General features: G+C 42.8%; 1 protein-coding gene across 1 annotated transcript in view; it reads right to left on the bottom strand.

Moving 5' to 3' along the window:
- The window catches only part of LOC149805844 (cilia- and flagella-associated protein 52-like), a 62300-nt gene that overhangs the window by 30836 nt on the left and 3573 nt on the right, over positions 1-27891 (bottom strand). The gene's annotated exons all lie outside the window — the stretch shown is intronic.

Genomic DNA, 27891 nt, shown 5'->3' on the forward strand with positions numbered 1-27891 from the left:
TACTATGTCCTGGTGTCAAAGGATATATCCTTAAGCGAGTCACGAGATAAAGGTTCTTGACCCGAGTACAATCTCGACCCGAGTACAATATTGTCGTGCTTGGTCGTCGTGCCCTAACGGCAAGACCCTTGCTTGAGAATCGTCAAGAACCTCGTTTTCGGTTTGAGAACCCACAAAAACCTCTTAGGAGTGAGTAACAAGAACGAAGATGGAGGAATATGACAAGCGTTGACCCAATGAGAACGTGTTCCTGGTGTTTTTGGACACCTATGGGAATTATCATTACGGTAAAAAAAAATTACAGCCTATGGGAATTTAACAAAACTGAGGATAATATGGCACCCTACGGGAATTTAGCATTATGTTTGGACCACAGTTGCGATTGTGGGAATTTAACATTATGGCAAATGTGGAAGGTATGGCCCTCCACAGGAATTTAACATTAATTAATGGTTTGTAGCTCGCTTTGGACATTTAACATTAGCGATTTTGAGGAATTTAATATTAAGTTCGGCCCATGTTTGGGGCTCTATGTGAATTTTGAAATAACGGAGAGAGAACAAATATTTTTCAGGTTGTTAATATTACAGAAAAGATGTCGGGTGGAATCAAAACATTATGCCTAAAACAATGACAAATTATTTTATTTCTTCTTCAAATTCAACACTTTAACACGCACCGCTCCACTTAGTAATTAACCTGACTCATTCATTAAACATAACTGAGCATGAAAGTTGAGGATGTCCCTCTTCTTCACATACAATGCGTTAATTCCCTGAATAGCATTTTTTTTAAAAATAAACCGATATACAATTTGCTCTACAATACCATCAAAAAAGATTTAGTAGCGAAAGTATTTACATTGTTGACAAGGGAATCCAATGCTTTATTGATAAAGAAAATATACACAACATCGTCCACGCACCGTCGAATCCGATCCTTGTTATCTTGCATTATTGAACTCGGTCGAAAAAGTCTGTGACATCGTCTTCGATAATTGGTAATCCATACGAATCAAAATATTCCACTTTGTTGTCTTTCAAAAAGTAGACAGCGAACCGGTGTGTTCTTGTTATATGACTGTTGTCTGTATTCATCTTGTAAGCTTGAACGTCATTGGAATTTGGTGATGCGGTTCATCTTTGACGCAGATCACTGGATTCCAGTGTGCCCTGAACGAACTGTGTAAAGAGGTAATTAAGTTACCAGGTGTTCTTTCGTTAAGACCCACTGACTTCATAGGTTATGATAAGCAATGATTTTAAACTCTACTTTTTCTTTAAACTGGAAGATAAATAGAGGAATGTTCTTGCACTGATGCAATGCGTTTCGACTCGATGATAGATAGTGGGTATTTAAAATGTTGTAGCAAATCTTTATACCACTCGTTTAATATTTTCTTTTATTCGAAGAGATTCCAAACTGTATCCATATATTACTCCACGTTATATTCTTGACACGTCATCAAACAATTGTCATGCTGTACTTGACCAACATAATCGACTGACATCCACGACAGTGTCCTCTCGTCAGGAGTCAGTTACGGTTTAGCGAGGTGCGAACGGTACGATCGCACCGGATCGGTAAACAAGGGGTCCAGAAGATATTGAGTTTGTTTAAAACAGATTATAATTAAAGCAGATTATTTAAGAATAAAATTGATTTTGAAAATAAACCTGTATTTTTTATAAGAATATTTTTTTTTAAATTGTCACTTATATGGAGATTAGATTTTGAGGGCCTGTTGTCCTCATTTCGTAGTCCTAAAACCGCCGCAGAAGGAGTGTAATATTTTTATTAAGGTGTTTAGCAAAAGCATATCACAAAGACCGTGTCTTGTTCCGAATCATCGTGTCAATGCTGTTTCTTTTTCTTTTACTTCTCTTTCTTTTCCTCGTTATTTCACACTTTCACTATATATCGGCTGTGGAGACTGCTGTAGTTTCTGTTCTTGATTCTTTAGTTCCGTGTTAAAAGTCTAGACTCACTTCTCTCAGACTGTTTATTTCATGAGTATTGTCAAATTCTGCAAACCAATATCACGTACATCAACTTGTCGAGGACTAAAGCATGCTAAAATTCCACAAGCAGTTGTCCAGGATTTACAGGGTGGAAATGTCCCTTTTCACTGCCTCTGCATGGGATGAAATCAGATATCCACCCGCATAGTTGTCGTTAGGCCGATAAATCAGCCCTTCACCAGTGATGATGTTGATTTTCGGATGAGGGGCTGATATCACCTATTCATTAAAAGCTGCAATTATCTGCATTCAAATTTAGCTGCACACATCGATGTATATTTTATACACTTACCGGTAGTTCTCGTGGCTGTACAGCTACCGTCGCCTGAAGGGTTCTTTTGGTGACATGTAGGTTATATTTCCTAAGCAAATCATATGTTTGGTGACTTGTAAATCCACATGGAATAGCACAACCATCTGTCATGTGTCCATTTTGAATTCACGCTTGATAAAGATGTTACCACTTACCGATATGTGTTTAAAGTGTACACGAGTTTGTTCCGGAATGATTTGCATCCAGCAAAATTGCATATTTTAATGAACAGGTGACATCACACCCACAACATCATCCATTAGTATCAACACAGATTTGTGGGGTCGATTTATCGGACTAAGTCATCGTAGGAAATGCTGTGTGTGATGTTGGTATGCGATTGGCCAATGGTGTCAAAAAAAAATCAAGTGAGCTCTAAAGTAGTTCTTGTGAGCAAAAGTGGTTCAAAGGAAGTGGTGCATAATGTCTTGCCGTCCTGGGTGACTTTTATCCTGATGACACTGCAGTGATGGCAATGGAATAGTTTTTGATGAATATATCAGATGAGGGTACATCAGTAGTGAACTGCAGCGATGGCAATGGAATAGTTTTTGATGAATATATCAGACGACGGTACATCAGTAGTGAATGGGGGATACCGTACGGACAATGGGGACTTAATGTTAAAACGGGGGGGTTGTGTGTTGTGTGTTGTTGTTGTTGCTGTACTGTAAGGACAAGAGGAATTTAACATGTGTGGGATACTATACGGACAAGTGAAATTTAAAAAGGAAATATATAGCGACAATGTATTGGGACTGTATAGCGACATGGGGAATTGAATAGGGGTGACGTTACGGTACTGGACACTGGGGAAATAATGGCAACAATGTTGCAAGTGTCTGATCTCAATCGGGCATAGCAGTTAGGAAGAGTGTTTCAAGTGGCTGGCCTTAATACGCGCTATTCTAGGTAAAGATAAATACAGTAGAGACATAGATACAGAGGCATGTATAGAGACATAGACATAAACAAACATAGATTTATCTATTAGACAGAAATCTATCGAACAAACAACTATACAATCGACTAACAAAATTAGGTAAGAGAGAATATACATCTTTTCGAGACATATGAGTGGATCTGAAAAGGGACTTTTTGTGAACACAGTCAACATAGAGTGCATCGCACGGGTTTTCTTCTCTTCCTCAGACTTCGTCTGACATCTGGACCATAGATTAAGACTCACTTCAGACAGTCTTGTCTCTCCACATAGATTCTTCCTTTCCAAAGGGCCGTATCGATGATCTTGGTGATAACTCATGATGATTTTACATACATGGGATAGTCTGGGTTGAACAGATCGAAACGGATTGACTTCTTTCACCAATCCTAACATGCGTTACAAGGTTCAGTCACAGTGCTGATTTTGTCTTCCAATCAGAAGAGAGCTACCTGTGACGTCACATTCCCTATGTAGATGTACTAGCGTCTGTGCGCAGTGAATCAATGCGGCAAAGTTAGAACATGACGGAAACTTCGAAGACGATGAATTGGAGTGCACCGGCTGTGGAAACTAGGAGTGATTAAATAGCAGCGGCGACCAAAGCAAACAAAGTCCTACTTCCAAATGAGAACGATTTTAATTGGGATTTAGTGGATTTTCTCTCTCCTTCACAAGAATTTGTTCCTGTAGCAGCACCTTCGCCTCCTTTTCCTTCCATAACGTACAACGGGGATTTTAAATAGAGGCAGAGAGAAGAGTTGGAGGAATTTTTGCAACAGCAGAAAGAAGCAGAACAAGCCTTTCTCATTCAACAGCTACAGCAAGAAGAAGAAGAGACAAGAAAGAAAACGACAGGAAGAAGAAGAACCAGAGAAAAAACAATGGCTAGGAGAAAAGGAAGACGGTAAAAGTCAAACGGTAACGGTACTCTTCGACATTTTGGCAGAGTTAAGGCGTCTGAAACAAATGTATCAGACTTCTTTAATACGACCCAAGAGAAAAAAATCTTCCCTGGCCAAACAGATCAACCCCGTCAACACTCCCACTATGCCTGAGATACCAACACTAGTGATTTCTATTAAATTATCGACAGTAGCAGGTCAAGAAATAAACCTTGGCCGTGGCAAAGGGACAAAGCAGTTAAAGCATATTACCTCCCGTTCCCGAGTTTGTTAAATAAGCAAACACCCAACGGTCCTTTTCAGGGTCACCCACCTCTCTCGAAAAGAGACTATTCACCGTTTACCAAAATCAAATAAAATATAAGTTCCTTTTTTTCTCAAGATGTACGTGTGTGAGTGAAAAGTGTAATGTCTTATTATTATAAAAAATCAAAACCAAGAGCCACTTACCTTTTTCATTCTGGTATATTCTCTTAGAAGTTGCAATCAAATTTCACAACACATCACGTTAAAAGGTTCAGAGGCTTCTTCTTTTCCTTAACTCTCTCCTTTCTTTTGAATTTCTTTACTCTCACTGTCACAGGTTTTATATCCTCTTCTTCTTCACTTTCTTCTCGTCTTCTTTTCTTATCTTTCCGAGTGGGTATGGGTTCTTCTTAATGTTTGGAAGCCGACTCTTACTGCTCCTGTTGTTTCTTGGCTCCCATGGATTTGTACAACCCCATTTAACCGCACCATTGCCAAGGAAAGCTGCTGTTTCCCTTGTTCCGCTCTTGTGCTGAATCATGTAACCAGGACCAACCTTGTCATCAAAATCAGGAAAAACGCGCCTTGACAGGAACGTAGGTCAGAGTGGAATTGTTTAAAACTCTGAACCTGGGAAACCAATTGTTACAAGTGTACGAAATTTAACAATTTCCCAAAACAGAACACTACCAAAAGGGTGACAAGTCTCAGAAAGATATTTTCGCAGACTACGTGGATGCCTTTCGGAAACTGAAACAAGAGGCCAACGGCTATCCTTCCTACTCTCACACTCCAGAAGACCAAACGAAATTCAAAGAGAATTACTTTGAGCTGGAAGGCATTGCTTTATACCACGTCGAGAAAAATGAAAGAAGGCGATCGTTTACCAAAGTAATGTTGAAATGCCTGATGATTCACGACAAAACCAAATGCACGAAACTTGTGTACGTTCTTCGTGAAGACATGAGTTTAGGCAGTTACGAGGAAGAACTGGAGTTCGTACAGGCTGACGAATTTGGAAATGTCATTATTGCAGAATACGTGACAGCCCATGCTCGCTTAAAATTGTACGAAGCCTTACACCAATTAGGTGATCGTGTGCTGTATTTTGATACGGACTGTTGCATCTACATCGATCGCCTTGGCCACCGTCACCCTGACATCGAAGGAGGAGACCGTTCAGGAGCCTGGACAGATGAGCAACCCGACGACAAGATTGTAAGTTTTGCTAGTGGCGGTCCTAAACATTACGGCTACGAAAACCGGGACCAAAGAGGAGAAGTGCACATCGAGTATAAAGTGAAAGGATTGACTCTAAATTATCGCACCAGTCAAGTGGTTAACTTTAGCATGTTGAAAGAAGCCTTGTAATCTGGAGAGGATCAAGACTTTAAAGTGACAACATACGAACAGCGCAATATTGTACTTTGCCCACACATCAAATCGTCAGTCGACCCTTAGAAAAAATGTATCACATTGTGTACTAGAAGCGAGTGAGGCTTCCTAATCACTTCACTTTACCTTAAGGTCACGCTGATATTAGTTAGCATATAAAAAAGGAAAACGTCCAAGACAGATAGTTCATTGTCACAACATTTGCCAAGCGAGAAAGATGAATCCTTTCAGACAGACACAATTCCAATTCAGTCAGCCTCAAGTCGAGTGCGATGGTATGTCTTGCGATTGCAGCTATGCTGTTCGCTGTGACATCAGCGATTCAGCACAACATCATGGGAAGTTCGCTATGACTACTACTAATTTACCTACCATGAAAATGATTATGTGCATGTCAAACCTGACGAATGCGAAAGCGATGCCACTGGAGTATGATCAGTTCTGTGGACTCTACTGTTTTTCATCATAAAAGTGAAACCATACGGACGTCAGTAGTGAATAGGGATACTTTACGGACAATGGGAATTAGCATTAAAAACACCCCTGGGACACTTTACGGACAATGGAAATTTAACATGGCGAAAAATCGTGGGATACTTTACGGACAAGGGGAATTAACATGGCTAAAAAATCGTGGGACACTCTACGGACAAGGGGAATTTAACATGGGATTTTTTTAAAAAAAAAAAAGGGGTAGGCAATAGAAAGGCTATCTCTTTTCGAGAAATATGACTGGCCCTGAAAAGGGCCTTTGGTTTATGTTAATATGCCCTTAACATAAAGGGCATTTGCGACATCTTCTTTTCCTCAAACTTCGTCTTACAGCAGGGCCATACATCAGAGTCCTCTTGAGGCAACCTTGTCTCTCTATATAGACTCTTCTTATCCACAGGCTGCTGTTGGTCCTGTGGACAACGGTCCACTTGGATCGGACATACATGAGCATGTCCGTCCTGAACATCATTGTTGACACAAGGGTTGAAGATTCAACGTCTGTCCACATGTTGAGGCTCCGAGAATAGGTGAATCAATGCAGTGAACGGCGCTTATTTATAGGGACAGGAAGGATTGAAACGGATTGAGTTCATTCACCAATCCGAACACGCGTTACAGAATTCAGTCAGCCCGCATCCAATCCGAAGAGAGTAGTCTGTGACGTCACGTAGTCTATATAGATTCGCTAGCGCTTGTGTGCAGTCAATCTATGCGACAGTGATTCAACATGACGGAAACTCAGAAAACGATCCATTGGGGTGCACCAGCAGGGGAGACTGCCCAAGGGAACTCGGACTTACTTTCAGAAGAGGTGAATTGGGATTTTGTGGATTTTCTCTCCTCGCAAGAATTTGTTCCGGAACCTTCGTTACCTTCTTCATTACCGCAAGTGGAAAATTTTAGACAGAGACAGAAAGAAGAATTGGAGAAATTTATACAGCGACAAAAGGAAGCGGAACAGGCTTTTCTCCTACAGCAACAGCAACAAGAAGAAGAGGTAAGAAAAAAACAACAGCAGCAACAGCAAGAAGAAGTAGCAGCAAAGAAACAAGAGGGTGAAAATCAAACGGTCACGGTACTGTTGGACATTTTAGCGGAGTTAAGAAGTCTGAAACAAATGTATCAGACTTCTTTATCACGACCGAAGAGAATACGACCTTCCCGAGCTAAACACGTCAACCCTGTGACTAAGCCTACCGTACCACCCTTAGTGATTTCAACCCAATCATCATCAACATTACGCAGTCCAGAAGTAGGCCTTGGCCGTGGCAAAGGCATAAGGCAGTTAAAGTTGATTGCTTAAACTCACCCTTTCACCATGAAGAAAAAAAGGCCCTTTTCAGGGCCACCCACATTTCTCGAAAAGAAATACAATTTCAATTTGCCAATAACTCAAAAAAAAAATAAACCCCACCCATTTTACCCTTATAGTACGTGTCTGTGTATGAGTGCGTGAGTGTACGTTCTTATTTTAAAATCACAACTCAAAGACACTTACCTTATATCATTCATTTATTCTTTTCTCCATTTTTTACAATCCAATTCACAATTCACAACACATCACTTTAATAAAAAGTTCATTGACTTCTTCTTTCTCCTTGTTTAGTCTCTCTGTTTCTTGAATTTCTTCACTGTCTTTTCCTCATTTTCTTCCCTTCTTCTTTTCTTCTTCTCCTCTTTCTTTGCCTCTTGTAAATAGAATTGTCTTTTTTCTTCCTCTAAAGAATCCCTCTCTTCTTTCGAAGAATCCCTCTCTTCTTCTGAAGAATCCCTCTTTTCTTCTGACTCCTCTTGTTTCTTTTTTGGGCAATCTGGAGACCAATGTCCTTTTTCTTGACAATAATAACAGGTATCTTGACTTTTGTCTTTTTTAGTCCCTGTTTTTGTTCTTTTTTGACGGTCTGGACACTCTGAAGACCAATGCCCTTTCTTCTGACAGATATAGCAAGTATCTTCACTTTTATCTCGAAAGGAAGGAGAGTAGTCTGTCGGCTGGTCTGAAGAGAATTTTCTAATGACCCCTCGCAAAGCTCTGACGAAACGTTCCATCTGGTTAGTCTCTTCCATCGTTGTGCTCGGCTTGAGAGTGAAATGAATAGTGAAAGGACAAGACACACACCCTTTTATATACGCTGGTCTGCTATGACTATAAAGTAGCTCATGGTGTTTGAACTTGAGTCATTTGACTTTTTGCTTTCAAGATGAAACGATCCCATTCATTCGAGAAGAAAGAAGAAAGTAAGAGGCAGAAACGTGATCTATCGCCTCGAACCAGGGCTGAAATCTTGGCACAAATTCATGCCAGTGATTTTGAAGAGGACATGAGTGAACCAGAATTTGAAACCTCTAAACCAAGTTCACCACCCTTAGTCAACCCTGAAAAATACTATTCCATTCGAGAGACGGAAAAGCGCTCCTCTAGAAAATTTAGAACCACGGCTTACAAATACACGGTGAAGTTTAAAGATTTCAAGTCCGAAGTACCGTTAGAGAAAGCAGAAGGGTTCATCACCGGAGTGTGGGATTCTTTGCTCACCGCACTCAAGCGACAATGTCAACCCAAAGAAGACGATCGCTTGAGACTTTCCATACAACACGACGGTTTGAAATCCCCTGTTTGGATCGAGTTTAGCACCCCTGCAGAATTGACTGCTTCCAAAGTCATGGACAAGATTCAACACGTACAACAATCTAATGATCAGTTTGACATCACCGATGGTAAAGCCACACTGGACATGACCCACGTCTCTCCTCCTCAAGGGACAGGACGCAAAAAGATGTTATTGGTGGACGACCTTCGCAACACCAAAAAGAGTCTCGTCCGAATTGACAACCCTCATGACCAGATGTGCTTAGCCCGTGCCATCGTGGTGGGACGAACCTATGCCAACAAGAACGACACGGTAGAATGGAAAAGAACCTGGGACACTATTCAACGTTCCGACCGAGCCAAACAACGAAACGAAGCAGAACTCCTGTTACAACAAGCCGGACTGCCCAAAGACACACCCTGTGGCATTCCTGAGATGCAAAAATTGCAAGATGTCCTAGCTCCACGATACACCTTGAAAGTGCACCCTCAAGAAATGCGCGGACCTCTATTGTTTCGAGGCCAAGATTTTAAGGACGGAAAATACATTCATGTTTATCATCACGATGACCATTTCGATACCATTACCAGTATCACCGGATTCCTAGTATACGGTTATTACTGTGAGAAATGTGACCATGGTTATAATAATCGAGAGCAACACAAGCATTGTGGATTGAAATGCTCAGGATGTTTGGCCTCTTCACCCTGTCTGAGCGAAGAACCAGTGCCTTGTTCCACTTGTCTGCGCACGTTTGTCAGCCCTACCTGTTACCAACAACATCTGAAAACGCAAGGTTCACAGAAGAAATGTGCTTGTCAACTCCTGAGATTGTGCCCTACGTGTGAACAAGTCATATGTACCAATGCTGCCAAGGCACACGTATGTCGAGGAAAGAAAAAATGTCACATTTGTCACCACATCGTGGACTTGGAACACCAATGTTACGTGCAAAAATACCAACCCCCACCAGAGAAAGAGGATGGTCACAAGAAGAAAGGCAATTTCATCTTTTTCGATTTCGAATGCATGCAAGAAACCGGCATTCACATTCCTAATTTTTGCGTGGCTCATCGAGCGTGCGAGAAGTGCATTCAAGAACCTATCTTCAGTCATTGCCCTCACTGCAGCAAGATTCCCGGAGGGCGTGAAAAAATCTTTCGGGGACCGAACACGTTAGCCGATTTTGCCCAATGGGTCTTAGACCCCGTCGACAAGACGTGGAGCCAAGAGGACATCGAACGTTACGGAGATTGTCATCGTCATGCCACGGTGATGGCTCACAATTTCTCCGGATACGATGGACAGTGTCTTCTCAGATACTATACGGAACATGGCACCGAGCGTCCTAAAGTGACTTTGAACGGAGCCAAAATCATTTTCATGCAAGTGGGACAAGTGCAGTTTAAAGATTCGATGAGCTATTTGGCCATGCCTTTGAGTCGAATGCCTAAAACGTTTGGAATGACAGAAATGGCTAAAGGGTACTTTCCACACTTTTTCAATACGAAAGCCAATCAACATGCCGTTCTACCCCATTTACCTGAGGCTCACTATTACGACCCCGACAACATGCGTACCGAACAACGAGAAGCTTTCTACGCTTGGTACCAGGCTCACGCTTCGGACCCTTTCGACTTTCAGGAAGAAATGTTAAAGTATTGTCGTTCTGACGTGGACATTTTACGGCGTTGCTGTGGAAAATTTCGAGAACTGTTCATGGAACACGGAGGGGTCGATCCTTTGAAAGAAGCTTGCACCATTGCCAAAGCGTGTTCCTTAGTGTATCGACAACGATTCATGCCTGAAAACACCGTGGCTGTCATCAGCCCTCAAACGACCCACTTTGTCAAACGTCAGTACTCGGTCAAAGCCCTACGTTGGTTACATTACTTGTGCGACAAGGAAGACAAGTGGATTCAGCATGCCCGCAACGGAGGGGGCGAAAAGACCATCGGAACGTATTCGGTCGATGGCTGGGACTTAGAAAACCCCAAGATCGTGTACGAGTTTAACGGTTGCTTATTTCACGGATGTCCCGTCTGTTACCCTGACCGTGGCACTAAAAATCAGTTTTTACAACGAACCATGGAAGACTTGTACCAGGACACTTGTCAGCGGCGCCTAAAGTTAGAACAGCAAGGATACCAAGTGGTGGAAATGTGGGAACACGAGTACGATCACCGTATGAAAACCGATCCCGAGTTTAAACGCCTCGTGGAAAGTTACCAGTTCATGGACCCGCTGAACCCGAGGGATAGTTTGTACGGAGGAAGGACCAATGCCACCTGTTTGCTGTACCAAGCCGACGAAGAGAAAGGAGAAGAAATCAAATACTTGGACGTGTGTTCGCTGTATCCCTACGTGTGCAAATATTGTCGCTTTCCTGTAGGGCACCCGCAATTGTTAACGGAACACATCGACCTGAAAAACATTCGACAATACGAAGGCTTGATCAAGTGCAAAGTTTTGCCTCCCACGAACCTGTACCATCCCGTCTTACCTCACCATTGTCAAGGCAAACTGATGTTTCCCTTGTGCCGTACTTGTGCCGAAACGTGCAACCAAGACCAACCTTGTCAGCACACCCAAGAAGAACGGGCCTTGACGGGAACCTGGGTCAGCGTGGAATTGTTCAAAGCTCTGGACATGGGATACCAACTGTTAGAAGTGTACGAAATTTGCCACTTTCCAAAGACACAACAATACCGCAAGGGTGACCCCACGCAGAAAGGCATTTTCGCAGACTACGTGGATGCCTTTTTGAAACTGAAGCAAGAAGCGGCTATCCGTCCTGGTGTCACACTCCCGAAGACCAAATAAAATTCAAAGAGAAATACTACGAACAAGAAGGCATCACTTTAGACCACATCGAGAAAAACGAAGGTAGGCGATCGTTTGCCAAAGTGATGTTAAATTGCTTGTGGGGCAAAATGGCACAACGCCCGTGTTTACCCAAGACGGAATATTTGACAGAACCTTCCCGCTACTTCCAGATGATTCACGACAAAACCAAATACATGAAACACGTGGACGTCGTTCGAGAGAATTTGATCTTGGTCAATTACGAAGAAGATCTGGACTTTGTACAAGACGACCCTTTTGGAAATGTCATCATCGCGGCTTACGTGACAGCCCATGCTCGCTTAAAATTGTACGAAGCTTTAGAACTGTTAGAAGAACGCGTCCTGTACTTTGACACGGACAGTTGCATTTACATCCATCACCCGATTCAACATCACCCTGACATCGAAGGAGACCGTTTAGGAGCCTGGACAGACGAGCATCCCGACGACAAGATTCTAAGTTTTGTCAGTGGCGGTCCCAAAAATTACGGCTACGAATACCGGGACAAACAAGGAGAAGTGCACACGACGTGCAAAGTGAAAGGACTGACTCTGAATTATCGTACCAGTCGAGTGGTCAACTTTGGGGTATTGAAAGAAGCCTTGCAATCGGGAGAGGATGGAAACTTTAAAGTGACCACCTATCAACCTAACAAGATTGTACGTTTACCCACTCACCACATCGTCAGTCGACCCTTGGAAAAAGTCTATCAAATTGTATACCAGAAGCGAGTTCGACTTCCCAATCATTTCACCTTACCGTACGGTCACGTCGGTATTGGTCTGTATATAAAAAAGGAACCCTAGGCAAGATCGATAGTTCATCGTGACTACCAAGACCGAGCGAACAAGATGAATACTTTGAAAGAGGCATCGTTCCAGTTTGGGGATTGTAAAAAAGTTGTATCTTCCTCTAGTGTGACTAATATTGGATGGATAAGACCCATGCATTGCGACGGAAAATGTCCGGAAGGAAACTGCGATTGTCCATGTGGTTACCATTGTAATTGCGTAACGGAGTTTGCAGACGAGTGCGATTGTGAGCCTTGCGATGGATACGATGCTGTACCTTGTGACCTGAGCGATGCCGTAAAGCATCATGGGAACTTTGTTCTCACTGCCCCTATCATGGAAAGTGATGCTGTGCGTGTCAAACCTGAGGGATGCGAAAGCGATGCCGCTCGTCCTCTTAGACATTTTACCGGGTTTAAAGGGGAATGTCGACCTTCACGTTTACCTCCCTACGGATGTCATCCAGCCCTGAGCAAACTCCTGTTCATGTCACCCAACCCTCATCGAAACGAACCTGTGAAAGACGAATATTCGTTTCCTGTGCGTTTGTCGGAATACTGCGACTTTGAAAATCGTCTTCAATCGTTCAAAGGAAAATGGCCAAAGTATCTGGGAGGACCGACCCCCGAAGAATTAGCCAGAGCCGGATTTTTCTACTTGGGCGAAGGAGATAAAGTCAAGTGCTTCAGTTGCGGTGTGTCACTTCACCACTGGGAACCGCAAGATTCGGCCTACGTTGAACATGCTCGATGGTCACCGAATTGTCATTACTTACCTTTAGTGGGACCGAGACATTGAAGTAACTTCTTACCATAATAATCTGTTCATGGATACTTTACAAGAGAACATTCGTACTTTGCCTGTGGAGTTGAGAGAACGCATTTATCGAGAACTGGTCAAAATACAAGTGAAACGTAAAGAACAATTGCATCCGTTACGTCACCGGTGTTTGAACCACTGGTACCTGAAGGCTATACAAGGATTGATTCAATTGAAAGTGTTCCATCGGACAGACATTGATCAACGATCCTCTAGTTTTAAAAAGGATTGGTTTGGTATGGACGATTGTAGTTACATCATTGTAAACGTACTGCATCGAATTCCAGAGGAAGAGTTAACGAATTACCAACATCTTGAACACAATGTCAACTTGGTGAAAGAGGAAACTTCTGAACGAATTGTAATGTGTAGATTAGTGACTCAACGATTTAAATTCGACACTGAAGTGAAACCATGTTTGTGCAAAGAGTACATTTCTTGTGTCAGACCAAAGAGGAATTAGTATGACCTATTCATGGATACTTTGCTAGAGAACATTCGTGCTTTGCCTGTGGAGTTGAGAGAACGCATTTACCGAGAACTGATCAAAATACAAGTGAAACGCAAACTCAAAGTGATTCGTCCGTTTTTAAATTATGCTATGTTCCAAAGTACAAGAAGACTGATTATGAGTGGATATTACATTAGACACAAAGTTAAACGAGGCTATTGGTCGCCACCCAACGATTCCAAAAACAGTGTATATAATTATGGATACTTTACAAGAGTACATTTTGGGCTTGCCTGAGGAGTTGAGAGAAAGGATTTACCGAGAGCTGGTGAAAATACAAGTGAAACGTAAAGAACAATTGCATCCGTTACGTCACCAGATCTTTAACCACTGGTACCTGAATGGTATAAGAGGACTGATTCGTCAGAAATTTTTTCACTGGTCAGACCTTGTTGAATACTTTCAGTATATGAATGATGATGGGCTAGACGTTCGTAATTTTGGTTACTTGGAGATTCACTTACTGCAACGTATTGAGGAAGACGAGTTAAAGGATTACCAACATTTGTTACATGGAATCTGCTTAGAAAAAGACGAAACATCTAGACAAACTCTGACGTTTCAGTTACAGTATGTAACATTTAAATTCCCTACTGGAGAACGAACGTGTTTGGTTAGAAATTACCTTTATTGCTTCCGAAACAAAGACACTATAAAATCAAGTTGCCATGCCACGGATTATGTCACATATCATTCAACAGATTCCGTGGAAGGAACTCAATGACCATATTCAAACCGTGGATCATTACCATCAATTATTACAAGAATTGTATCCATTCAATTTGGGACGACAAGTGGTGTGTGTCTTAGTGACTTGTTTTCTGGGATTTCGTTTACCAGCCGATTCTTTGTGGACTCTTTACGATCAGTACTTACCACCTCCATGGCCTTAAATGGTCACGAAAAACTCCTTTTGCTCAAAGCCTTGCGGTTTCATCTGGATACTTCTCGACCTCAACAGGAAAAAAAGATTCGTCAACTTTTAGCGACCCAAGACGTGTATGACGATGTGTGTGTAGCTTGTGACTTACACCCTCATTGGACAGATGTTCGTGACTGGAAAAAGGGGGGTTTTGAGGTTTGGACCCAAGAAGTGGCCCAGTATGCACAAGAGTTGTTCAAGGAAAAAAGTTACTTTTCAACCTGTGTTAGTGACGGTGCCAGAAGAACCCGTCACCGAGAACAACCACTCGCTTCAGGACAGGACTGTCATGGACATTCCTGAAAGGTCATTCCGGGAGGACACTTGTGTGACAATACCTCATGTAGAGACTGTAAGAACATTACACACTGTCCCTAGGACATCTTCGTTACCCAAAACATGTTGTACAGACACTTGTTTATATTCCACTTTGATCGCTTTGCTGTGTTTTATATTCCTGTACATCACTATTTGGGTTGTATGTATTTTTGTCTTTCGTGTTCATATTTGAAACATTCAATAAACGTGTTCTGAAAAAAGTATATAAACTCTTGTCTTGTTTGTTTTTCGTGTCACAAGTGACATTTCTCACACCATGGCTACCTCTGCTGTCTCTGCTCCCTCTTCCTCTACTGTCAAAGTCATCGACGAACACTTAGATCGTGCCAGTTGGGAGGCTTTGTATCTTCGCCATCCCTTTAACATGCTCATTGCTGGACCTAGCGGTTCTGGCAAAACCGAATTCGTCAAACGTTTGATCGAACATAAACATCATTTGATCGATCGGCCCCCTCAACGGATCGTGTGGTGTTACAAAGAGTGGCAATCGGCGTACAGCCTTTTGCGAGAAAGTCAAGGCGATTCCATCGTGTTTGTGGAAGGCATTCCTAAAGAAGACGACGGCATCGTCTCTGACTCCCGTCGAACCCATTTGGTCATTTTCGACGACATGTTAGGAGAAGACGAAGAAGAAATTAAATTGTGGTTCACGCGCAAAGGGCATCACCGTAATGCCAGTGTCGTTTACATCACCCAAAATTTGTTTCAACAAAGTAAAGCCCATCGCACCATCAGTCTCAATGCGCATTACGTGGTCTTGTTTAAAAGTCCTCGAGATAAATCGCAAGTGCAAGTCTTAGCCAAACAGTTAGGAACGCCTTGGCTGACTCAGGCGTACGACGATGCCACTCAAACTCCACACGCCTATTTACTCGTCGATTTGAAACCTACGACCCCCGAGGATTTGCGATTTCGTACCCACTTGTTTCACCACTGGTGCCAAGACGGAGGGCCTGTCCTGTACACGTCTCCGTCCTCGACTTCATTTCACTCCCCATGAAAAAATCTATAAAAACCTCAGACCCTTTTTCGTCTGTCTCACACAGTGTGAACATGACGTCCCTTCAGTCGCATCTTCCCGTCAAATTGATTCGTGCCTTGTATGGCATCAGTCGAGAAAAAGATCCACAAACACGAGCTCGTGTCTTAGAAGCTAGTCTCAAAGAAGTCTTACGATGGTTCACGGTGACGGCACGTCAAATACTCCAAGGAATCATTCAGATTCCTCATCAAACCCAACGCTTTTTCGATCGAAACAAAGTCGCTTTGGTCCAACTGGCCGATCCCCGCATCGACACTCAAACCAAAAAACAAATCATTTTGAAACCTGGAGGGAGCGGTACTCTAGGAGGGGTCATCATTCGCTCACTCTTAAGATGGGATCCTAATGCCCCCAAAGTTATCCCCAAGACAAAAGTTCAACGAAGCCCCAAGAAGAAAAAGAAAAAGACCAAGTCCCCAAGAAGAATAACTTCTCCAGTGGCAGGACCCTCCTCTGACCAGACACCACCACCATCACCCCGGAAAAAGAAAAGAAGCCCCCAGAAAAAGAAACAGAGAAAAAGTCCCCAGAAAAAGAAAAGTCCACAGAAGAAGAAGAAGAAAACTAGTCGCAAGAGAGGCACTTCGGCCAGGACGCAACCTTACACTCGCAAGCCACGACCTGCCACAACGTCTCCGGTAGCCTCACGTTTGTCCACTTCTCCGTTGATGTCACCAGGAACTGAAGAGTACTTGGAGACGTTGATTACACCAAGAACTTCTCCGTTGATGACCCCCAAAAGAACTTCCCCAGTGGCAGGACCTTCCAATTTAGCGGCAGTGGCTGCTGCTCACAAAGTACCTTCTCCCAAAATCAAAGTCCATGAAAGATCGGGCATGTTACAAAGTTTACTGGATTTGTCCAAGCAAGAACTGGCTCGATTTAGTCCGTTACGTACCCCTGCACGACGTGTCATGCCTGTCCTCAAACTGATACGCCGTAAAGACAATCAGTGGCGACGCGTTCCAGTATAAAAAAGGCCTGTGACCGAGTAGAGTATCAGTGTTTTTAGGTGTTCCTAAAGACTCAAAGATGTCACCCTCCAGAAAACCCCAAGGAAAAAAAAGGAAAGGACTGCCACCACGTTTAGCCAAACATGGGGACATGTTATCTGTCCTGTCCAAAGCTTCTCCACCCCTACGAAAAAAACTCATTCAAACGGCCTCCAAAGAGGTCATCGATACCGTGTGCGAATGTTGTTTGAACGTCTTGAAAGGCACGATCCCTTTGTCCAAACACCAGAAACAATGCTTAGGCAAACATCGTCACGTTCTTCGGAAAATGGTTCAAAAGAAAATTCCCATTCGTCAAAAAAAGAAGATGTTGGTCCAACGTGGAGGCATTTTACCTCTCTTGTTAGGCCCCATACTGAAAGGAGTCTTGGGAACCATGTTGGGAGGACTGATGGGAGCAAGATAAAAAGGCCTTCGGAAGTCCCAAGATCTCAGAATTGACCCCTGACAACCCCATGGAAGGACGAAAACTAGCTTTAGTGCCTTACAAACGATGGATGGAATACCATCGGTGGCAAGAACAACGCACCCCGCATTTACCTCCCAATCCCAATTTGAGCGAGATGTCCCAGTTACAATACGAATTGCAATCCTTGATGGATCGCCAAGATTTGTCCGAAACAGAAAAATCGCAAAAGTACGGTCAACTCTTGCAACGACTACAACTCTTTCACCAGAAAGCTTTAGACGAAACAGCTCTACCCACTCTGAAAGATTTTAAGACCTTGATGAAAAGTCCAGCACCATCACCAGTACCAGTACCAGTACCACCAGTACCCGTGACCAAGACAGAAAAAGGAAAAGAAGAAGAAGAAGAAGGGTTTCAAACTCCACCAGAAAAATTACGCAAGTTAACAACACCACCTACCTCCAGAATTGGATGGATTAAAAAGATGATGGCCACCCCTTCTTCCTCACAAGAGAAAAAGAAAGTGAAGACAGAAGTGAAGACAGAAGTGAAACAAGAACCGATATCCCCCGCTCAGACATCCTCCTCCTCTTCGACACCTATTGCCGGTCGCACACGCAAAGCCTTGCAATCCAAGAAAATACCCCAAGAGAAAAAGAGTAGCCTCTTCCAAGAGTGGGTGCCTTATTAACACACCAATCAACACAAAAAAATGGAAAAAGTCTTAGCCAGCATTTACTACGATCCCTCCCATCCTGCAGGTTACGCAGGAGTTCAAAAATTGTATCGTGCTGCCAAAACGCGACTGAAAAGTCTCCGTTTACCTCAAGTACAACGATGGTTACAAGAACAAGCTACCTACACTTTACACAAACCCATTCGACGCAAGTTTGCCAGAAGTCGCACCCGAGTGGAAGGCATCGATCATCAATGGCAAGCCGATTTAGCCGATGTCTCTCATTTGGCCAGCTACAATCGCGGCTACAAATATTTGTTTTGTGTCATCGACGTCTTTTCCAAGTTTGCCTGGGTCGTGCCCTTGACTTCCAAATCGAGCAGCGAGTTAGTGCGAGCCCTGCAACGGGTGTTGAAACAAAGTGGTCGTCGCCCTCTTCGATGGCAAACGGACAAAGGCACTGAATTTCTGAACCAAGCTTTCCAAAAAGAATTAAAGAAACGTGACATTCATTTTTTTACCACCGAGAATCCCGAAACCAAAGCCAGCATCGTGGAACGTTTTCAACGTACTTTGAAAGAACGCATGTGGAAATATTTTACGCATCACCACACTCTGAAGTACATCGACATCTTACCGCACCTGGTGCAAGCGTACAACCAATCTTACCATCGAAGCATCGGACGTGCCCCGCAAGACGTGACTCCCGACAACGAAGTGCTGGTGTTCGAGCGCCTGTTCGGTACGTCCCCGACGAGGGCTGTCCCCGAGAAAAGTGGAGAGTTGACCGTAGGAGATTGGGTGCGCATTGGCAAAACCAAACGCACTTTCGACAAAGGTTACTTACCTAACTGGACGACCGAATTGTTTCGCGTCACTGGACGAGTGCATGGCCGTCATCCTGCCGTCTATAAATTGGAAGACATGAACGGAGAAGTACTCAAAGGAACGTTTTATTTGCCCGAGTTACAACGTGTGACCAAAAAAGAAGACGACGTGTACGACATCGAAAGCATTCTCGAACGCAGAACCCGTAAAGTGGGCAAACGACGTGTCAAAGAAGTCAAAGTACGTTGGAAAGGATATCCACCCAGTTTCGATTCTTGGATCGACGCTTCGCAAGTCATCGACTATAAAAAGAAGAAGTGACCATCATGCCCTTTCACACAGCAGACGCAGCTACGTCGACCACTCCTTCTTCCCCTAGTTCTTCTGTGCAAGATTTACAAAAACAACCCTTGTGGGTGTGGTGTGGAGAACGTGTGCCTAAAACGCAAATCGTCTTTTTCTGCCAAATCTTCGTGGTGTATTGTGTCATCGGGGCAGCCATCGCCAATTTGAGTTTGCAACAAGGAGACAAACAATTGTGGACCATTTTATTGAGCAGTTGCATCGGTTACCTGCTTCCCAATCCCTCCCTGAAATTCTCCTCGAACGGGAACCCCGGGAACCTTGTGTCCAGTGCCAGTGTCAGTCACAACCACAACCAGAACCCCATTTTGGGTGGAGACACGCCTCTGACGTCCAAGTAATATCCCCTCGGACAGCCACAGAACTCTAGAATTATGAGTCACGAAAACCAATTTTACTTGACCTTACCCAGTGACAGTTCCATGGAGGTGTTTCCCAACAACACGTTGTGCTGTTACACGGCCAAATTACCTCAAGCCATCCCCTTAGACCACGAAGCCCATTGGGAAGTGGCTTTAGTGGAAATGATTCACCCGACCCAAGTCCTCAATGTCCTTCCCAATCAAAATAAATTTGATGTGGAAGTTCATGACGAGCAAATGCAACAGTGGATGGATAGCAATGTCAAATATGACAAGAAAACCCGTACACCAAATCTAAAGTGGACCAGCTATCACTTGTTCATTCCCCCAGGCTATTATTTTAGTGGTCAACATTTGGTCAACACCATAGCCACCAGGTTTAATGGTGTGTTTCTGAAAGCTTTGGAAAGTGTCAAAAAAAGTGTCACCCTGGAGTACCACAAAACAGCTCGTCGCTTCCTGATAAAATTTCCTGAGGGGCCCAAAATCATGTCTTTCTTATTTTGTCCTGAATTGTTTGACATGTTGGGCGGTGACATGGAGCTGAGGAAGAAAGTAGAACAACAAAAAGGCGAATTACTAGTCATTTCTGACAACGATTCTTTTGCCAAGTATTTTCGTACCCCGGTAGAACTGAACCAAGGACTGAATTTGATGTTCGTGTACTCCGATGTGGTGGAGTATAACGTGGTGGGACACACCTCTGTGCCGTTACTGCGTGTCATTCCTTTCAAAGTGGATTCTGCCGCAAACGCTGACGAGGAAGGTGGAAACACTTACCACGTTCACCGCGAATTTGTCCATCCTCACTATTTACCGGTCAGCAAGTCGTATTTGGACACGGTCAACATTACTATAAAAGGAGATTTGGGACAAAATATTCCATTCACCAAAGGAAAAGTCACGGTGAAACTCCATTTTCGAAAACGGTTCTCTCACGACTCGTAAGTAAGTCATGTATCCAGTGTACCGAGGGGTTGCACGACAGCGAGGACACGGTTTAGGAGATATGTTAAAATCGGCCTTTCGTTCGGTGGCCCCGGTGTTGAAACCGATGGTGACACGCGGATTGCACGCCTTGAAAGATGCGGCACTGACGCAAGGCAAAGAATTTCTCCAAAATGTCATCATCGACAAACAAAACCCTAAAGAAGCCTTCATGAGGGCAGGCAAAAATGTCTTGCTGCAAACGGGCAAAGACATTTTAGGCAGACGAGACACACCTATAAATGCCCTGCACGCTACCGAGTCTGGCATTCAACAAGGACAAGGCAGAAAGAGACGACGAAGAAAACACCCTTTCACCAGACTTCAAGCGAGAAAGGCCAAGAAAAGAAGAACCGTTCGAGACTTAGACGTTTTCGATTATTGAGACACAGCAACAAAAAATGATGCACCGAGAGTCTTGCGCTTGTTCCAAGACGGAACTGGATCTGTTTGCCATGCCCCCCACCATGATGACCATGCAAGAATCTCAGTGGGTGGAATTTCACCCCGTCTCCTCATTGACCGATTCCGCTCCCATCGAGTTTGAAATCAAAGGACAGCCCGAAGATTACATCGATCTGAATAGCAGTTACTTGTACCTGAAAGTCAAAATTCTAGATAAGACTGGAGGTCCTATAGACACTGAAGCAGTAGCTCCCGTCAACAATTTCATGCATTCCTTGTTCAGTGGAGTGGACTTGTACTTGAATAACAAACTGGTCAGTAGCAGCATGGATACTTACCCTTATCGTGCCTACCTGGAAAATCTCTTGACGTACGGAATAGATGCCAAGAACACTCATCTCAATTCCTGTGTGGTATGGGAAGCTGACGAAGCAGGCGAGTTTGAAACATTCGAAACTGATGCAACAGCCAAAAAAAACAATGCGGGATTTGTAGAACGAAGAGACAGAATCAAAGATGGACAGAGTTTAGAACTGATGGACCGTTTGCATTTGGACATGTGGTTGCAAGAGAAATATTTGCTAAACGGAGTGAATGTTCGCCTGAGACTGAATCGGAGCAGTACCGCTTTCCATTTATTGGCTAATGCTGACGAGTACAAAACCAAAATCCTAGAAGCCAGACTCTACGTACGCCGTGTGGAAGTGTTACCTAAAGTGGGAAACGACATCAGTCAGACGTTGAGCAGAACGACCGCCAAGTATCCCATACGACGCGTGGAAGTGAAAACCTTCACCATTCCCAAGGGACAGCGATCCATGATCGAAGATCATCTGTTTCAAGGACAGTTACCCAAACGTTTGATCGTTGGTATCGTCGAGAATACAGCCTTCAACGGAGCTGCCGAAAAAAATCCTTTCTACTTTCAACACTTCGACGTGTCCAAAATCGAAGTCAGTCGCGATGGCAAGACCTTGTGTACCCGACCTTTCGAACCTGACTTTAAAGAGAAGAATTACTTGAGATCGTACTTGTCCTTGTACGAAGCCACGGGACAGTTAGGAACCAACACCAGTCACGGCATTACGTACGAAGATTATGCAGGAGGCTATGCTTTGTGGGCTTTCGATTTCACTCCAGACCAAGGCAGCGACGAGGGACATTTCCACCCTATAAAATCCGGCCAGATTCGTGTGGAACTTCAGTTTGCAAATCCTCTGCCAGAGACAGTGAACGTCATCCTGTATGCAGAATTCGATAATACCATAGAAATCAACAGTTTGAGAGAAGTCATTCTAGATTATTAGAAGCCATGGAAGACTGTTATCCCTCTTTACAAAGTGAAGAAACTTTGGACATGGAATGTGAGGAGACCGTGGAAGGAGAATCCCAAGACGAAGAAATTGTCATGATGAAGTCGAGATGGCCAGAACAAGAAGCCCATTTAGTCTCCTGTTTTGCCAAACACTTGGTCGACAAAATGACGGAATTGATCAAGAAAAATTGCTATGGATGTCAAAACGATCATCCCAGTCAAATTCAACACGATAAATGCCTGATGTTAAGTCAAGAAGAAAAATTGGACGAGTATCTGGACGAAGCTTGGAGTCTCATCTCGAACAAAGACGTGTTGCACCAGTGGTATAAAGACTTGCGTGAACATTCTTGTCCACCATTAACCACTCAAGAGATCCATCGTATCGAAGCTCTCCTGAATCAGAGTGAGGAAACAGAACGAATAACCGTTTATTCGTCAGACATTTTCAAGCAAAAAGTCAGGATCGAATTGACAACTTATTATTACCTGTGAAGAAGAAAAAAGCACACACAAATCAATGGATACCTGGGAACTTTATTACCTTTTGAACCACAGTTCGTATACGGCTTCTTGGAATCCTGTCGTCTGTGCTAAAGATGAACTCCCTCATCGCAAACCTAAAGACCATCAAGCTTACGTGATCAACACGGACGACAGTCATCTCCCAGGAACCCACTGGGTAGCCGTCTACTTTCCTCAAGAAGGATGTGTGGAATATTTCGATTCGTACGGATTGCCCCCTTTGGAAGACGATATCATTGACTTTATGAGAAGAAATGCTCAAACCACCCGATTCAATAACGTGAAATTACAAGGCACAGATTCCTTGGTGTGTGGACAATATTGTGTGTATTTTCTGCATCATCGCAGCCTGGGCTATTCCTTAGAACATTTAGTGACTCATTTCGATCCTCGTTCTTCTGCTAGAAACGATGTGAAAGTAGACCGATGGTTTTGTGACCATTATGCTTATCTTTTGTCTCAAGCTAGGAAACGTAGTGTCCATCAATGGCCTAATGATTTCCAACAGTGGAAATCACAATTTCATTCACAACGTTGTCAGCCTTGTTCAAAGTAGTTAGTATTTGAAGAAAAAATGTTTATGATTTGAAGAAAATTGTTAGATGTTATAGTGTTGGATTATTGTTAAAAATGTTGTTGTTTAGTATTAAGTGATTTTTAAATAAAAATATGTTGTGTTTTGAAAAAAATGCCTTTGTCTTTTGTTTAGCTATAAGAATGTTGGATTGATGCTCTTTCATTTCTTACTATCCCTCTCATGAACGTTGCGGCTCGAAAACCGTGTGGGGGATGTTTTCCTTCACGTCCGCGCTTTAACTTTAAGAACCGGGGTTGTTCCCAGTCTAACCATCCATTGTCGACTCATCCTCCTAAGAAGATGTGCTCCAAACTAGCTAAACTCAACGAAGCCTACGTGAATTTGCATAGGGTCAGACACAGTCTGATACCGAAGCCAGAAGAAATAGAGAATGTGAGAATGTTAAAAATCACTGAAGACCTGATAGAAGAGCTCTTCAGAGAAGAAATGAACAGGGAGAAAGAAGAATGGACAGAGAAGTACAGACTTCAGAGACAGCAGCAACAGCAGCAGCAACAACAGCAACAACCTGAAGCTGACAGAGGCTTTGTCGATTGTCGTATCGACACCAAAGAATTCTTCTTCTCTTTCCGAAGAAGCAGACCTATCGCCAGAAAGTCTATCCTCAGAGGACATCGCATTCTTAGAAACTAAAAAAAGAATGCCATAGCAAAACAAAAAAACAGCCCTTTTTAGGGCTACCCAATACTCTAGAAAAGAAATAACCATCGATTTGCCAATGTGTGTAAGTAGAGTAGTGTGTATATAAACACTAACTCTTTTATAAAAAATGTGAGGGTATGTGTTTGTGTGTTTGTGTGATTGTGTTTGTAAGTGATAAAGTAGGTTGGTGTGGATAGTAGATTAAAATGATGTTTGTTTTTTGGGCTGTTTGAGGTGTATATTTTGGGTTAGATTGGATTGCTTTGAGTATGTGGATAGTCTATTGAAGTGATGGGTAGCATAAAAAAGTGAGCGAGTGTTTCTTTTAGGTCCGCGCGTTGTTGTTGTTTCTTGGTCATGATCTAGGTAAGATGAATTTTATGTTTTTAGGGGATGTTTTCCTTCACGTCCGCGCTTTCAGTATAAATTGAAACTCGTTCGGCAGTCCAGCTACCCTTGTTGATTGATCAACACCAAAAATGAACACGAGACTGGAGAAACTGTTGGAACTTCATGTGCATCTGGAATATGCCAGGCGCATATTAAATGAACTGGCCGCTGAAGCCATTGTCGAGGAGGGAAGGATAAGAGAGGAGGAAAGAAGAAAAAAAGAAGATGAGGAAAGAAGATATAAAGAAGAGGAGGAGGAAAAGGAGAGAAGAAAAAATTTCAGAATCCCAGAGAGTGAAAATTGGGATTCTGAAGCGACATATCCTGCCTCTGCTCTCTCCCCCCAAAAGGTAAAAAGTAACTGGGGGATAAGATGTGTATGTGGCGCCAGGCCTGGAAGGTGCCACCATTAACCAGGTGTCCATGAAGTTCCAAACAAAACAGCCCTTTTCAGGGCTACCCAATACTCTAGAAAAGAAATAACTATTAATTTGCCAATGTGTGTAGGTAGAGTAGTGTGAAAATAAACACTAAATCTTTATTGATAGTGGAAGTGTATGTGTTTGTAAGAGCTCAGGTATGTTTGTGTGAATAGTAGATTATGGGTTTCTTAGCAAATGTGGAGAGTATAGTTAGGGTTATATTATATGAAATGAGAAAGTAGGGGGATGTTTTCCTTCACGTCCGCGCGTTGTTGTTGTTTCTTGGTCATGATCTAGGTAAGATGAATTTTATGTTTTTAGGGGATGTTTTCCATCACGTCCGCGCTTTCACTATAATAACCCACAGTATTAGTCGTTCAAACCATTCTGCAAAGAATAAAAAGAAGATGGCGTCAAACCAAATGGACAAAATACAAACCTTGCAAGACGTTTTAGACAACTTAGGAATAATGGAACAGATGCTATTAAGACTGGTTGAAGACCATTATTCCTATAGTCCCCATCGTGTGAAGATGGAAATTAATAATTTAAGGAAAGCAAAGGACAAGATTAGTGGTGTCATGAAAGAGATCAAGGAGGAGAAGGAGGATGAAGAGGAAAGAATAAGAATACGCAATTGGAACGAAAAAATTGAAAAAGAAGAAGAAAATGAAAAGAGGAAGAAAGAAGAGGAGGAAGAGAAGAAGAAAGAAGAGGAGGAGGAGAAGAAAAAAAAGAAAGAGAAGAAGAGTGTAGGAGATAAAATAAGAACTTGGTGGAGGAAAAGAAGAAATTAGAAGAAGAAAACCCAAAGGCCCTTTTCAGGGCCAGTCATATTTCTCGAAAAGAGATAGCCTTTCTATTGCCTACCCCTTTTTTTTTTAAAAAAAAATCCCATGTTAAATTCCCCTTGTCCGTAGAGTGTCCCACGATTTTTTAGCCATGTTAATTCCCCTTGTCCGTAAAGTATCCCACGATTTTTCGCCATGTTAAATTTCCATTGTCCGTAAAGTGTCCCAGGGGTGTTTTCAATGCTAATTCCCATTGTCCGTAAAGTATCCCTATTCACTACTGACGTCATCCATGCCTGCGCAAAATACTTAGGGTTTCATCGTACTCTCATCGAAATGAACACGTGTAAGAAGAATATTCGTTCCCTGTGCGTTTGCATGAATAATGCGATTTTGAAAGTCGTTTCCAAACCTTCCAAGGAAAGTGGCCTAAATATATGGGAGGACATACGACCCGAAGAATTAGCCAGAGCTGGATTGTTGACCATTTTACTGAGCAGTTTCATCGGTTATTTTCTACCAAATCCTTCCCTGAAATACTCTACCGGTAACAACGGGATTGCGATCAACGTCAGTCGCCCTCCCAACAGTCAGCACAACAACAACCTCTCTTGGACATTCCTCTGACCTTAAGTGACCTAACGCAAAGCAGAACTCTGGAATTATGAATAACCAATTTTACCTAAATTACCCAGTGACAGTTCCACGGATGCGTTTCCCCACAGTACTTTGTGCTGTTTCACGGCCAAATTACATCAAGTTATCCAGTTGGATCAAGAAGCTTACTGGGAATTGGCTTTGGTCGAAATGATTAGCCTACACGAATCAAAAACATCACTGAAAATCAAAACACTTTCGAGGTCGAAGTTCTGAAGGACCAAATGCAACAATACTTGAATGAAAACGGAACTGTAGATACCTCTGTGAATCGCCCAGTGTCACCCGATACTCCACGGTATATCTATATGATGACAATTTCTGCAGGCTATTGTTTTAATAATCATCATCTGGTGGAAAGGATTGCTAACAAATTCAATACGTTGTTTTTTCACTATCGAGTAGCATAAAGTGGCAACTTGAATTTTTCGAGGTTGTTTCGTTATCCTGTAACGGAACTTGAGTTTTATGTAATCTGATGTGACGGAGTATAATGTGGTTGGACACACATTCGCGCTGTTACTGCTAGTCATTCCTTTCAAGTGGATTCTGCCACAACGAATGACAAGGAAGGTGGAAACACGTATCACATTCACCGCGAATTTGTACATTCCCACCATTTAACAGTCAGTATCAACATTGGTATAAAAGAAGATTTAGAACGAAATATTCCAATCTCCAAAGGGAAAGTCACAGTGAAACTCCATTTTCGATTCTATAAGTCATGTATCCTGTGTAACGTGGACAGGGTTTACGAGATATGCTGAAATCTGCATTTCGTTCGGTGGCCCCTGTTTTGAAACTGATGATTATACGAGGATTTCTCGCTTTGAAAGATGCCGGTTTGACGCAACGAAAATAATTTCTTCTCCAAAATGTAATCTTCGACAAACAAAACCCAAAAGAAGCCTTCTTGAGAGCAGGCAAAAAAGTCTAGCTTCAAACTGAAAAAGACATTTTGGGCCGACGAGAAACTCATATAAATGCACTGGACGCTGCCGAAGCAGGCATTTCTGCTTCCTTAACGCCACAGCAAGGATAAGGCAGAAACAGACGACGAAAACATCCATCCAGAATAATTCACACACACACACACACACACACACACACACACACACACACACACACACACAGAGGGCTAGAATGACAAAGAAAAGATAACCGTCAAAGAATTAGACATATTTGATTATTAAACAGAAAAATGATGCACGGAGAGTCTTGCAAATGTTCCGAGTGAGAAATGGATCTGTTTGCCATGCCACCCACTATGATAACGATGCAAGAATCCCAATGGGTATAATTTTATCCCGTCTCCTCTTTGACGACCT

This window comes from Sinohyriopsis cumingii, chromosome 2, assembly GCF_028554795.1.
Source record: "Sinohyriopsis cumingii isolate HCF-2022 chromosome 2, ASM2855479v2, whole genome shotgun sequence".
Classification (NCBI taxonomy): domain Eukaryota; kingdom Metazoa; phylum Mollusca; class Bivalvia; order Unionida; family Unionidae; genus Sinohyriopsis; species Sinohyriopsis cumingii.